At 40.5% G+C, this 15,804-nt stretch overlaps 1 long non-coding RNA gene across 1 annotated transcript; it reads right to left on the bottom strand.

Moving 5' to 3' along the window:
• Nucleotides 1–10,011: 10,011 nt before the first annotated feature.
• Nucleotides 10,012–11,299, bottom strand: LOC123958281. Its single transcript, XR_006822024.1, has 3 exons — nt 11,223–11,299; nt 10,571–10,725; nt 10,012–10,352 (listed from the first exon to the last, which is right to left on the bottom strand). It is a non-coding gene; the product is annotated as an uncharacterized LOC123958281 (long non-coding RNA).
• Nucleotides 11,300–15,804: the final 4,505 nt, after the last annotated feature.

Genomic DNA, 15,804 nt, shown 5'->3' with positions numbered 1-15,804 from the left:
ATAAAGGTCTAGATGGCTCTTTTGAATGTCCGGTCATTGTCTAACAAGACATTTGTTCTTCGCAAATTTTTTAATTCCCATGCTCTAGATTTTATGTTCATAACTGAGACACGGATGCGTGAGGGTGATGTATCGCCACTAATGTAACTTTGTCCCCCTGACATCAGCTTTTTCAGCACTCCGAGACTTTCTGGAAGAGGAGGGGGGATTGTCTCACTTTTTAAGGACATTTTTAAAAACAGATTTTAAACTGTGATCCTTTTTCTAGTTTTGAATCGCAGCTTTTTACTATAAATAAACCTTCTGTGGTTTTGATTGCTACAATCTATTGTCCACCTAAGTACAATGATAACTTTATTTGAGTTTGCTGACTTTTTAGCTAGATTTATTTTGCAGTATGAGAGAATTTTAATTGTCTTTTAGTTTCACACATTTTGTATCTGCCCTACACATCAGCATACATTAGATTTAGTTTTAAGCTATGGTTTGTCTGTGTCAGTTAATGATATCAGTGTTTTACCAATTTCAGATCACTCGCTGATATTATTTGACATGTCTATCCCTAATTCATTTAGTACGGTGAAAATGGTGCGTAAGACAACATTATCTCCATATATTAGCACTAGTGCTTCAAATGACCTTAATTTGAAACTACCAGATGTGATGGATCCTGTTTTTAACCAAGCCTTTTCTGTGTTCTGTCTCACAGACAACTTTAATGGTGCACTCCGGGATTTGTTGGAGTGGGTGGCTCCAGCTAAGACATGGAAGTGTCCTCCAAAAACTCATGCACCTTGGCTAAATGAGGAGTTACTGACTCTCAGAAAGAGCTGCAGGAAAGTTGAACATCAGTGGCACCATACTAAGCTTATTACAGCTACATACTAAGCTTATTATAGGGCATGGCATGACAGTCTGACCACCTATCAGTTTAGGATGGCTACTGCAAAGGCAGCTTTTTATTCTAATGTGATTATTAATAATAAGCATAACACTAGACTTTTATTTGACACTGTTGATACGAATTTGTCAGCACATGATTTTATGATGTATTTTTATGAGAGAGTTGAGGACATCCGAAGTAGGATACCCCAGTCAGATGTTGGGGGATTAGACTGCACTATCACAGGACCATTTTCTACAGGACAGGGCCACTCTGAGTTTGAGAATTTCTTTGGCTGAGTTAACTAAAATTGTTGTGACTGCAAGAGGAACTACTTGCTCTCTGGCTCTCTTGCCTGCCTGGGTTGTTAAAGAACTATGGCCAACACTAGGATTGTATGTTTTAGCTTTTTTTAAACCTTTAGCACGGCTTTTGATACTGTGGATCACTGTATTCTTTTGGACAGAATCGAGAAATACTTTGGCATCTCTGGCTAGGTGCTTAAGTGGTTGAGATCTTACCTTTCAGAAAGATCTCAATCTGTATATATATATAATAACACGATTTCCGACCCTTGACCACTTCAGTATGGGGTTCCACAGGGTTCAGTCCTTGGTCCGCTGCTGTTTTCATTATACTTAGCGCCATTGGGTCAGAGCATTCGTTCTTTTGGGATTGCTTTGCCTTGCTATGCTGATGATTTATAAATATATATGCCAGTTATTGCAGGAAATGCATCTGACTTGCTTAGCTACTGTGAGGAGCTGGTTATCAGCAAATTTCTCGCTTCTCAACTCAGCAAAAACTGAGATGATAGCTATTGGACCAGCTAGATTAGGTCATTTGTATGACAATTTTACTCTATCCATTGATGATTCGGTCATTCATTGCAAGGAGAGAGTAAAGAATCTTGGGGTCATTTTTGATCGATCACTTTCATTTGATTTACATATTAAAGAGGTGACAAAAGTAGCCTTCTTTAATCTCCGAAGAATCGCTAAGATTAGATCAATATTGACACTTAAAGATGCTTAGACACTTATTCATGCCTAGGCTGGACTATTGTAATGTACTGTTCTCTGGGCTGCCTATGAAAAGTTTGCGAGGTCTGCAGATGGTCCAGAATGCTGCAGCACATATTCTGACTGGATCATCTAAATACATGCATATAACTCCTGTGCTGGCCTCACTGCACTGGCTCCCTGTTCATATTAGAGCAGATTTTAAGGTTTCGTTGTTAATGTACAAAATAGTGAATGGCCTTGCACCATTATATCTGTCTGATCTTTTAAATTCCTATGTGCCTACACGGTTGCTGCGCTCCCATGGGACAGGACTTCTGACTGTACCAAAGGTTAGGAAAAAAACGGTTGGTGAGCGAGCATTTTTGTTTCGTGTCTTCCATCAGATATTAGGCTGACATGTTCAATTGATCAAAGCCCTACTTATTTACTGCTGCGTATGAGTCCTAAATGTTCGTTTATCTTTGATGTCTTTGTATAGTGGTATTTACTTTTCAGTGTTTCAATTTAAATTTAATTATACTGTTTGTATTTTAATTTTATTGTTTTTGTAAAGCACTTTGATTGAAAGCGCTCTATAAATAAATTTATTTTTATTATTATTATTAAATGTCATCATGTCCTGAGCAGTTTCATTCATGGCTTAAGGCTGTATACATCACATATTTAAAGAGGTCATAATATGCTTTTTGGCTTTTCCTTCTCCCATATTGAGTTATATGACTCTTTTGTTCATGTAATAGGTTTGCAAAGTGAAAAAGCCCAAAGTCCACTCCAAAGGAATTCTCGTCGTGTCATGGCTTGATCTCCAGTGCTGACCCTCACATCTCCTGCTTCAGATGCCTTGGGAGGGATCATGCCAGGGATGGCCTGCTCCAGCCGCTGCCGTGCGTTGAGTGCCTCTGATTAGCCGGGAGCAGCGGTGGGATCACTTCCTGCGGTGTGACATCTCACTGCACTAAGGTGAGAGCAATGATGGGTTTGGCTCCTGAAAGGGAGAGACTGAGACAGGCTGGTCGATCCGCAGCGAGAGCCAGCTCCACCACTTCCTGCTACAGTGCTAAGTGGATGGGTTTTCAGCGCTGGTGCATTGAGAGGGAGACGGATCCGTCCACCTGTTTGGTCGTTCTTTCCTTCCTGCAAGGTCTGATGGAGAAGGGTGTATGTGGCAGCCAACTCTTCCTATCACGAGGGATTTGGTGAAAGATCAGTCTTCGCCCATCCCCTCGTAAAGCGTTTTCTGCAGGGTGTGAGGAGAAAGTGACCGATGTCACATGTCTCGGTGTTGTGTTGGAGGCACTAAGGTGCGCACCATATGAGCTCCTTGGGCAGTCCTCTCTGAAAATGCTATCTCTCAAGACAGCCTTGCTGCTAGCTCTCACCCCTGCTAAGAGGGTGAGTGAGCTGTGTGCCTTCTTGGTTGGTGGTGACCACAGTGCGGCTGTATTACGAGCAAACCCCTCCTTTGTTCCTAAGAACATTACGACACCGTCTGTGTCTGTCGTTTCAAGGGGAAATCAAGACAACTCGGGTGTTGAAGGCCAGGCAAGACCCCCACCGGCCTGTCACTAAGGCAATGTGGTGGTTGGAGCTGTGGCCGGCCTATAGCCGACCGGGTTGGTGTGGTAGACTTTGGCTTGTCGCGGCTAAGTCGGACAGTCATCGGGCTCCGCCCACTGTACCCATGGAGTCCAGTAGAGGGCGGAACCTGTGTGAGATAGAACGAAGGTTACGTTACGGTAACCCTAGTTCTAAAAGCACAGGCGGAGCCCTCTACTGATGAGCCCTGCGCTCCGACACCTTCTAGTGAAGAGGTGGTCGGATGTTGATGCAGTTGGGACACTGCTACTTATACAGTACGCATGTATCGGTAGCGACATCCTATTGGCTGGCTACGTGCACAATGTAAATTTTCAGTGGGTGAGTACGTGCATGTGGTTGGAGGACGTGGTATCAAGTCCAGTAAAGGGCTACGTCTGTGCTTATAGAACTAGGGTTACCATATCATAACCTTCGTTCCCATCTCCCAAAGAAAACACTGCTCTGAACTGCCTGAAAACGGCCCGTTTGTAGTCTAGCCTTTTCCCTTTAATCCTTGTGACGTTACAAGGAAAACGCGTCATAATGCTTGCCAAGCGGCTAGCAGGTCAGGCAAGACCTCAAACCAAGCTAGTCAGAGTGGAGGCCCTTTTGACTTTACTTAATGGAATCGCCATGTCGAGGAGACACAGTATTCTTCATTGTGAGGGGCAATCATCTATGCATTGCCTGCCAAGGATGACTCTGTGAAGAATCAGTGGTTAAAATTTATTTTTAACATGATTCCTCAGAACTACAGCCCCAACCTGTTCTTGTGCTCTAATCAATATAGGACTGCTTCCTGAACCGGCAACAGTTCAACTCAGGATTTGCGCAACATTTAGTCTTAAAAGACAATGCATCTCCGACTCAGTTTGGGCCTGGAAATTCACAATCAAAACCTGTAAGTATTCTTTATAACTAATAAAGAATACTTACAGGTTTTGATTTGGATTATATTTAAAATAAACCCGGCAATGTAACATCACAGTGTTCTAGTGCGAAGTTGTTCTTACGTTAACTAACAAAACATTTTAGCTGTAATGTTACACGTGGTGTGAAAGTGTAGTATGTCTACATTGTTTTAATAAATTTATAAGAATTAATACCCAATTATGAATTTTAATATTCAGAAAATATTAATCCATAAATCTCTTGTTTCGGGGCACCACCGGAGTTGTAATTAACCCAGAGTCTCCAGACCTCTGGGTAGCTTTTAATAATTATACAATTATTCACTAGTGATCAGTTAGTTAATAATCGCTCAATTATCTTAGATAAATCAGTCAGTCAATCTCATATCGAAGGGTAAATTCTCTTGGCAGGGACTTGGAGACAGGCAACACACACACAATTCCTTGGTTACAGTAAATTTATTAACCAACTAAGGTGATATAAAAATGCGGTTAAATACACCAAAGAAATAAAAAATGGCTAAACAATGAGAATGTGGGTTTCGATTGTGGGAGTATTTGACTCATATGGGCAACTAATGAACGCAATTAGATGATAACTCGGTTCAATTTGTATATATACTGGACTAACCAACTATTGGACATCACTGAACACAGAATGCAGGGTTTTGGTCTTACTGCTTGTGTTTCTCCCCACCGGGTTGCTGGTAAAACGGCCTCACACTGGCGGAGAGCCGTGCGTTCTCGGTTAGGACAGCTTAAAGCCGTCGGCCAGTCGCTTTCTCTGCCAGGGAATTGCTCCGGAGGTCCGTCTTTTGTAGACTTATTGAAGAAACTTGCAGTGGGGCCTTGGTCGTCCCTTGTTACTGCTGGCGGGCCACGTGCCTGGGCCAGAGGAGGGATCAGTGGAAGTTAGCTCGACGGATAAGGCTTAAAAAGAACTTAGTCGTTCTTGAATTAAAACAAGTGTAACTTAACGGTCCATTAACTTTTAACATACAAAGGAAAAGAAAAGAAAAATAAGCGAGTAAAGTTGCTGGAACGAGGGAGAGCTGAGGTCGCGGCGCTTCGCGTGTGTGGCTTCGAACAAACAAAGGGGCTTTTGTTGCGCCGGGCCAAACTCTTAGGGCGTTGCTGGGAGAGGGGGCACACTGGGCGCGTACCGAGGCGCAGTTGGAGAGTCAGGAACAAGCCAGCAGACAAGAGGGAAGAGCGGAGTGAACCAGCGCGTGTGTCGCTGTTTTGTCTGTTGGGGCGTGGTTCCCAGAGGGCAGTCCTTTGTTTCCCTGAGGGGACTTTATTTCTGTTTTTCTTTAGACATATTAAAGTTAATCAAAAATAAATCTATTGGCGCGTATTGTAATCAAATATATTCCCACAATCAAACCTCAATTGTCAAACGGTTGTACCATTCTAAGTTTAAGCATTTGATAACAGGAAGAACAATTGTCAGTAGTTAGACCTTACAAGGTTAGCACTTCATAGGAATCACAGATGAGAGGAACTTAACTTGCTTTCTAAATATAGGCTATTGGCTGTTACACGTTCTTAGAGAATATAAGCAAGATACATTAGATTAGGCATTAGATTATTGACAAGATAAATACGGAGTGACATTTATACATTAATGGCATTTCAGACAATGGCATGTGATACTTATTTTGTCCCCTTGGGGGAGCTCAGGTTACATGACGATAGCTTGGATTAACCCTAAGACAATCTTTGCTCAGGAGCTGTGGAATTTGGTTAGTTAACATTAAATTCAAGCTGGCACATTAATCGAGTATAGGATGACATTTCTTTATCATATCCTTTCTAAAAGAATTGTCAGAAAGTATTGTGAACAAGCATTGGTTGCACATAAAATGAAGGAATGTCATTAACCTTGCTGAAAATTAAAACACTGCAAAATTAACTTATTTAGATTCTTTTCAGCAACAATATCAACAACAGATAGCAGCAACATGGTAACATAACTACTAACCTAAAAGGCAGCGCCACTACTAACTTAGCAAGGATTATTATTTAAAGAGAACAACAGTTTATAATGAAACATTGTTTTAGCTCAAGAAGGTAAGAATTCTTAAGTCCCCCTTTCGCATTCCTGGCTCAGTCTCAGTCTTTGTTTGCACAAAGAAGTTCAGGGCTGTGTCTCTGGTGTTCTTTCCAAATTTACATCGGCTGTGAAAAGGGGTATCTCCTTTGATGTGAGATAATTAAACAGAGCAAGGTCAGTTGCTTACGTGTTGGTTACGTGTGTGGGGGGGCAGTTTAGGGTTTCCTGCCCTCTCTTAAGAAGAGTTTTGATAGGCTGTTCAGGAAAACGCTAATTGCTGGTCCGTGTTCCTTTGTCAGTTTAACAGTCAAGCACCGCGTTATCTGGCTGCAGTATCAGAGTTGGCAAGTTTTACGATCAGAGTTCCCAGGACAGAACTTAGGGAGAGAAACCTTTCAACCCCCCTCCTTTGGGGTCGCTTCGGCTGTCTGTAGAGGGTTGATAATCAAACTGGGAGAGAAAAGAGGAATTTGAGTCTCCAAATTATTTAATATAAAACCGATCCACACTGTTGGTACACAACAAAAGCTACTGCACGAGCATTCAAATTGTTTTGCCAATTTTTATGTAAAATTTAGTTGAAATATGGCGATGGTTTGTGTATTGTAAGATGTGGAACAATGATGTTGTGTGGTTGTGAATTTTTGAGTAACTTATGCTCGGTTATCTGCTAGGTTACAGTCGCAGTCAAATGTAGGCCTCTGCTAACTTTGTCGCTATTGTGTTCGAATGGTTTTGCTCAAAAGCTTTTTTCCCCACAAGGAACTTATGTTTTTACATCCGACTGTATTTAACAAAACGATTGTTCTTTGCATTACAACATGTTATACTGTGTCCAAGTGTGCATGTGGATGTATATTTAGAAAGTTGACGCTATGTTTCAGGTTGCAGTGTAAGTGCACCAAACCACTGTAGGCCTCAGCTAAGTACTTTTGCTAATCACTAATCTAGGCTCACCTTTAACCCGAATTTCTGTGGAAATACACTGATGGTTTTTTGATTGTAAGACGTGTTACAAGTATGGAGATTACAAGCTGTTATGTTACCTGTTAGCTGTTATTACCAGTCCACGTTCGTTTGACTTGCTGGCTAAGTTGCCAACGATGTTTACTACCAGCTCTGAGCTGTTTTTCTTTCATAGTACTGCCACAAATAGTTTTGCTGGATCCATGCAAAATAGGGATAAAGTCTGTAGCGAACCATGACTTTTAAATCTTGGCCCTCTGACCCCCCTTCACTCGTCGGGGATAAAAAGGATGATACAGCGCAAACACAGGCCTACATGAGATTTTGTTGGATTAAGTACATTTATGGTAAATGTGCATAAAAACCGCTGTTGGGCCTGCCCAGTCGTGTTCCTCTAGTAGGGTTTTATGCACTTCAGCGCAGAGAATAACCTCTCTACAGAGACAGTGGACACCAGGTTTGTCAGGATGAGGCATGTGAGACTGTACACTTGTGCCATGCTTTCTTTCAGTTATTTTTTTATTAAGAATGGATGAATGTCAGCTGGGCTCTTACCTGCAAGTCAGACGTGCCGTACATGACAGTGGGTTCGGTGCAGAGTCGGGGCTGGTTGAAATATGCACCATAACTATGGTGCATCCATAAACCTTGATAAGGCAGCCTTGGGGAAATGGTCACTGTAATGCCCGAACTGCTACGGATCCAGAAGTGCCAGGAACATCTGCTTTTTTTGGTAACTAAAGCGGTTGGCAACCTGGGTTAGGAGGCTGTAAATTACGCTGCAGTAGAGTTTCTTCGTAGACCCTGTTGAACTTCCCTTTCTCATTATCACTTCTCCTGTGTAGCTCATCCACTCAGGCCAGGCAGAACTGAATATCGAAACCTTTGTTTTGGAGAATTCCAAAGACCACATCCGAGTACGAGAAGATGGTGTAGAAGGTTTTCAACCAAAAACAGAAATTGAAGCTGGCAAGGAGGGTGATGTATCCACCAGCGTAATGGACAGTGTTATCATCAAACTCTGTGGTGGTCTACGCTGTACTCGAACACCTAGGAGAGATAGTTACATGGCTTTATACATGCTATCAAATAAAGACTGATATTATTTATGTTTTTTCTTTAGGCTAATATCTATAATTAGTTATTCACATTTTTTGTTGTTCTTATTATTATTATTTGGCTGTCCTACCTCTCTGAATTCCCTGGTCTTTTCTGGCACTGTGCACACCAAACATGAATTGAAGCACCAGCGAGTAGGAGCTACTCGTGGAAGCCTACGCTGGCAAATATCATCCAACAGCTTGGTGAGCTTTGCTTAGCGGGAGAAGAAGGAAGCCAATCCGTGGGCACAACAGTGAACGAAGAGGGCCTGTGGAATGGTTTGATTCACTTTTGCTTGGACTAGCTATGGATATTTTTTTCATTGTTGCAGCTCCTCTTTTCACCCTGTGTGTTGTACGCTCCGCTCTTGAGCTACAGAGTGATGCATCTTACTTGTACAAAATCTTTGTTGGGAGTTGCACATGCTCAGTTCCCAGGTAAGGACTACTAGCCAATCAGAAGCACAGAAGGGCGGGTCGTAAGAAACAAGGTAGTCGGGAAAAAAAAGTTATGAAGATATGATTGGTCAATTTTACTGTCAATTTAAATTTGTCTCTCATTGAATTACTATTATACGGCCCTAAATTCTTAGCTGGACCACCAATCAGGGAGCCGCATAGCATTTTCTACCCAGCAACAGCAGAATCAGCTGTATTCTGATAGGGTGACAGTTAGAGGGTAGCCCTTCACATTCCGGCACAAACTGAATGAGCAGGATTTATTTATTTTATATAATAATAAAATTATATATTAAATATTAAATAAAATTAGAGCAGGTGACTTTTTAAATCATTTTTAGAATAGTTTAGGCCCTCTCTGAGCGCTTGGAGGGCCCTGACAGTTCCCCTCTGTCTACAATGTACTTTTAAGTTGCTTTTTTACGTCAAGGCTGTTGTTGATAATTAACACTGAATTTTCTCCCTAGGTACACATTAGGGCCGTAGTTGTATAGAAAAATTAAAGTTAGATTATGTGCATGTGTGTAAATTTGCTTACATGCTACACCTGTTGTCTGCTGATTTCACATGGGATAAGAACATTAGCGTTGCAGATACTGAACGTTTTCATGTGATTTCAAAGTTGATATGCCTTCTTATCATATGCTGTGCAGGTAAATAAAGTTAATACATTCAGTAACATCTTACAACACAGTTACTAGAGGCTAAAAAGTCTAAAACAAAATGATGTTATGGGTCACTTAATTTTGCAATTCCATTTTTGTAGGTTGTAGGTTACCTCGCAGCCATGCACTGCAATGAAAATTCGGGGCATGAGCAAGCCACAACAACCGTAGGACCACTGGTCTTTAAGGTTGTGTTGCCCAAGTCCAAGAAGGGTGAGGGGACCGCGAGGCCATTAAAAACAGAACCTACATACACTAAGTTGTAAAATACTTTTATTGTTACAAGTATTGAATAATAAATAGTAACAATTTTAGTATATACAAGTAAGGTAAACATAATAACAAAATTTAAATATTTATGGCCACCTTATAAATATGTAAAAATGCAGTGGATTCTGAGACCACTGTCTTAAATACTGCGGTGATTGTCTGTATTATTTTACAGAATATGCTTAAGACCTGTTGAAGCTTGTCTTCGAGGAGGTGTTTGAAGAACCGACGCCATTTGTTGAGGTGCTCAAGACGATCCACATCCTCGAGGACCTGGCATCCAAGCGTCTAAGTCAAAGGAGGAAGTGGCCTCTCCGCATCAGAAAACTGCTGGCGTATCCGGAGTACAACACACGACGTGATGACCACTCTCACACTCCTTCACAAGTAGCACCAGCACCAGCTGACAAAGCTACGATAGGCAGGGTACCTGTAGTGCCTATATGGACAGGATTGGACAAAATTGATAAACAGTATTCACTCTATTTTCATATTTATGTAAATTTACAGATTGTTTTATTGTTCTTTATTTTATTTTTTTATTTTTTATTTTTTTTTACATTTGCAAATAAAAGCTGAGTTTATGACATTGTGATTTCTTTGGTTCCTTGGTTGCTGTGTTATAAAGTTATTTTGAGGACAGTTATAAAAACGTACTTTTCTTCTGTTCGACGCCTCAAAGGCCCATAGTCTCCTCGATATATGTTGTGGATGTTCTGCTGGGTGTATTAGTTCAAACAGTTCGGCTCTAGGCCTAAATGGTGAACCATGCAGGTAGGAAAGTCAGGAACCTGTTCCATTCGTCTAACAACCTGACAACAATAAGTCATTTAGACTCACACATTTAAGTATTATCACAGTAAGCAACAGAAGTTTAATTGTTAAATGTGTATGTATAAAGCGTTATCAGAGAGGTCATACAAATGATTAGCACCTATAATATATATTATTACATCCATATGGTGATACTAAATTCTGCTACTCTGCACACTGGTAAAATTAAACATGACAGACAACACATTTGAAAGTAATAGTTATTACAAAACGTGTTATGTAAGAAACTCAGGTAATTGGTTATTTCTTTAAGGTTAACTTTTTCACATTTTCTAACACAGGCAACATTAATTAAAATATTGTTCTATAATAATTCTTGTGCAGGACAACTTCGTTTTCAACTTCGGTGGGCATTGTTGAGCAGTTTTCACAAGTACACCTAAATATGAAATTAAAAAAAAACATTTGAGACCCTCCAGGCAGTCAGTGAACATAAAGCTGTTGAAGATAAATGTGTTACAGATTAATAACTCACCAGTGAAGCTGGTTCTGGTTGTTCTGCCTGTGTTTCAGGATCAGACTCAGGTTTGAACATGTACGGCTGAACCGAAGCCATGGTTACCGGCTGAAGTGACTTTGTTTTGGATCACACTACCTTGCTTCTCACGACCCGGTCTACTCTGCTTCTGATAGGCTAGTAGTCCTTGAAGTGACTTCCAACAAAGATTTTGTACAAGTAAGATGCATCACTCTGTAGCTAAACAAAGCATTCAACACACAAGGCGAAAAGAGGAGCTGCAGCAATGTGCAGTATGACAAAAAAATATGGTGTTTTTTGAAAATGAAATCATGTAAACCTGTTATGGTACAACCCCTAAATCAGATTTTGAACCTGAAAATTAGCATAAAATGACCTCTTTAAATACATACAGCCTAAGGAAACAGTGAACAGGTGATGTAGTGATGTTACTCAATAAGTCTGACCTTTCTGGTCATATCTTGAGAATCGAGTTGAAAACACAAGTCTTAAATGACACGATATAACAGTCTTTTTTTTTTTTTATATTCACAAAATATCTGAACTGGGCTTTGTAATATGAAAATGTGGGTTTAAGATTGAATGTGTTTCCTCTGTCCAACTGGTAATCTACTGTTGCAGATTCCTTGCAACTGCAGAGACTAAATGTGTGTGTCCTGGCTAATGTCAATGTACGAGTGTTACGATTGAGAATAATTTCACAATTACAGACTCACAGAAATAGTCTCCCTCCACATTGTACTCACATTATACTTCCTCTCCCTGTTTCTATTTTGTTCTCGTCGCCTCATTAATTATTAATTAATTATTAATTAATTAACTTTAAAACACTTACTTTTGTCGTTCTCCCTCTTTGTTCTTTGTCTCTTCCTCTCTAATTTTCTCATACTTTTTTTTTGACTTCCTGTTGATGTCCTGGAGTATAAAGGCTCAGAATTTGCTCCTTTCTGGACCTGCCTGACCACTGGGAAGGAGTGTAACAATCCAAGATAAAGTATCAGGCTCTTGAGCTTACAGGTTAATCTTTGTCTTTTACTGGATTTATCAGGTGTCGTGGGGGTCAAAATTCTTACTACAGTGAAACTACAGCAAATGATCACCTTTCGTCCACATATCTTATAATAATAATAATAATAATAATAATCTTTATTTGTGTAAAGACAATAATACCCAAAAGACAATAATACAAAAACAATACAAGATAAAAGCAAGAAAACATGGAAAAGACTAAAATACACGTTTAAGATAAATATAAAATTAGTAAAATAGAATAAAATAAAAGGGATAAAATAAAGTCAAATAAGATCGGGAAAGACTCTCCTATGTTTTAAGAAGGGACTTAAAAGAGTTCACTGACTCAGCTGACCTGATTTCCTCGGGCAGGCTGTTCCAGAGCCTCGGGGCCCTGACAGCAAACGCTCTGTCCCCTTTAGTTTTCAGTCGAGACTCTGGAACAGACAACAGACCTCTGCCCAAGGATCTCAAGTGATCAATAAAATTTTTAAGTCAATTCTAAAACACACTGGGAGCCAGTGTAATGAAGCTAAAATAGGGGTAATGTGGTCATATTTCTTTGTTCTGGTTAAAAGCCTGGCAGCTGAGTTCTGGACGGTCTGGAGTCGATCAATAGATTTTTGGGTTAAACAGGTGAAAAGGCTGTTGCAATAATCCAGGCGTGATGAGATGAAGGCGTGTAAAATGGTCTCGGTGTCCTTAAAAGTTAACATAGATCGAATTTTTGCTATATTTCTAAGTTGATAAAAACATGATTGAACAAGTTTTGCGAAATTTAAATTACTATCAAACCAAACACCAAGGTTCTTTGCCACAGGCTTAATGTGATTTACTAGGGAACCAGCAGATGGCAGTATTTGTTTTGCCATCAGCTTGGACCCGATGACCAGGATTTCTGTTTTGTCTGAGTTCAGCTGGAGGAAATTATTTGACATCCATTTTTTAACTTCACAAAGGCAGTTGTTAAGTGAACTCAGCATTCCAGGGTCTGTGGATCTGACGGGCAAGTATATTTGTGTGTCATCAGCATAAATATGAAAAGAAATACCATGTTTATGGATAATATGTCCAAGGGGGAAGCAGATACAAGGAAAACAAAATGGGTCCTAAGACCGACCCCTGAGGCACACCATATTTAACTGGACAGAACGAAGAGACATAGTTGTTTACAGACATGCAAAACTTCCTATTTGACAGGTAGGATGATGTGCTACAGAGATTGTTGAGTTGAGGGGAGTAAAAAGTGTTTTGCGGTGAAAAAGTAGCTGCCTGCTCTGCCAGCAGCCTGCTCTCATTGGCTGGATGTGGATGTTGAGTCGGCTGACTCTTCCAGATGTTTGCCATGCTAGATATCTGGCAGACGTCGGCGATGTGTCAGAAATGTGTCGGGGAGCCGTTTTGATGTGTCATTGAGTAGTTCACACATAACGACTGGCGACCGCTGATTTATCCCTGATCACAACTTGACAGTCGCTGAGCTTGCCAAGTGGCAAATCAGGCTAAAAATCGTGTATTGTGAACTAGGCTTTAGTGGCAAATGTAGCATGTCTACTTATGTTTTATGGGAATTAATACAAAATTATGAATTTTAATATTCAGAGAATATTAATTCATAAAGCTCTCGTTTCGCGGGGCACCATCAGAGATTTAATTCACCCAGAGTCTCCGGACCTCTGGGTAGCATTTTAATAATTATACAATTATTCACTAGTGATCAGTTAGTTAATAGTCGCTTAATTATCTTAAATCAATCAGTCAGTCTCATATCGAAGGGGTAAATTCTCATGACAGGGACTTGGAGGTAGGCAATACATACACACTCCTGTGATTACGGTGAAGTTTATTAACTATCTAAGGTGACATAAATGCGGTTAAATACACATCAAAGAAATAAGCAATGGCTAAACAATGAGAATGTGGAGTTCTATTGTGGGGAGAATTTGATTCACACAGGCAGCTAATGAATGCAAGCTATGAGTTTTAAAAGTTAAAGATAATCTATTAACAACTATTGGACATCACAGAATGCCTTGGTTTGGTCTTACTGCTTGTCGTTTCTCCCAGCCGAGTTGCTGGTCGTTGGCCTAGCGGGTCCGCACGCTAGCTGCCCGATTCCTGGCTTTCTGCTAGGGAATTTTCCGGGGGTTCTCTGTGTCTGAATGAGGAAAAACACTGCAGTGTTGACCAGTCTGGCAATTAGGCTGTTCTTTTTGGATGTCCTTTGGGTTACTGCTGGTGGGCCCACGTGGCTGGGTCCGGGCGTCGGTGGGAGCAATGTAAGTTAGCTCGACGAATAAAGCTTAAAAGATGGTCGTTCTTGAATTAAAATTGTATAACTTAATGGACTGATAACTTTTAACAAGCAAAAGGAAATAAAATAAAAAGCAAGTAAGTTGCTGGGAACTAGGGAAAAATCGAGGTCCCGGCGCTTCGCGTGTGTGGCTTGAAACGAACAAAGAGCCTTCGCTGCTCCGGGTCGAACTTCTTCGTTGCCGGGAGACGGAGCACGCTGGGCACGTGCCAAAGTGCAGGTCAAGAGGACAAAAGAACAAGAGAGCGAGCGTGTGCCGCTGCTTTTGTTTGTTGGGGCGTGGTTCCCAGAGGGGCAGTCCTTTGTTCCCCTGAAGACTTGTTTCCGGTTTCCTGAGAGACCGTCTTTTCTTTAACTTTTAATATGTCTATTCAAAAATCTATTTGAGTGTATTGTAATCAAATATCTTCCCACAATCAAACCTTAATTGTCAAACGGGTATATCGTTCTTAGTTTTAAGCATATAAAAGGAAAACAATTGTCAGTAGTTAAAACTTAAGGTTAGCATTTCCTAGGAATAACATCAGATGAGAGGAACTTAACTAGCTTTCTGGATAATATTGGTTGTTACACATTCTTACTTAGAGACTATAAGCAAGATACACGAATGGCATTATTAACAGGTAAATACAGAATAACATTGATACATTAAACGGTATTTCAGAACAATGGCATGGAATACTTATTTCGTCCACTTGGGGGAGCTCTGGTTACATGGGGAGTAGATATTCAACTTTGATTATTCTTTAAAACAACCCTTTGCTCAGGAGCTGGGGAATTTAATGATTTAACATGAAATTCGAGCTGGAAAATTTATCGAGTAGTATACAATGACATTTCTTTATCATCATTTCTAGGAAGTGTCAGAAGGTGCTGGGAACAAAGCATTGGTTACAACATAAAATGAAGAAATGTCAGGGGATCCTTGTTGAAAATTACAACACTGCAAAATTAACTTATTTAGATTCTTTTCAACAACAAATAACAACAACAACATGGTAACATAACTACTCAAACTGGAGTGGAGAGACCTAATTAAGTAACTTAAAGAATAATTAAACAAGGTAATACTTTGAGTTTTGAGGAGACAGTACTCTTTGTTTACAAAAGGAATTCAGGGCAGTGTCTTTCTGGTGTTCTGGAGTTTCTCACATCTGGGCGTGAAGAGGATGTGAGGTAATTAAACAAAGAGGGAGGCCAGTTGCCATGGTTACGTGTGTGTGTGTGGGGGGGGGGGGGGGGGGGGGGGGGGGG

The sequence above is a fragment of the Micropterus dolomieu genome, linkage group LG19, assembly GCF_021292245.1.
Source record: "Micropterus dolomieu isolate WLL.071019.BEF.003 ecotype Adirondacks linkage group LG19, ASM2129224v1, whole genome shotgun sequence".
In the NCBI taxonomy this organism is placed as follows: domain Eukaryota; kingdom Metazoa; phylum Chordata; class Actinopteri; order Centrarchiformes; family Centrarchidae; genus Micropterus; species Micropterus dolomieu.
The sequence above is the reverse complement of the archived record's forward strand: the minus strand, read 5'-3'. Positions and strand labels throughout refer to the sequence as shown.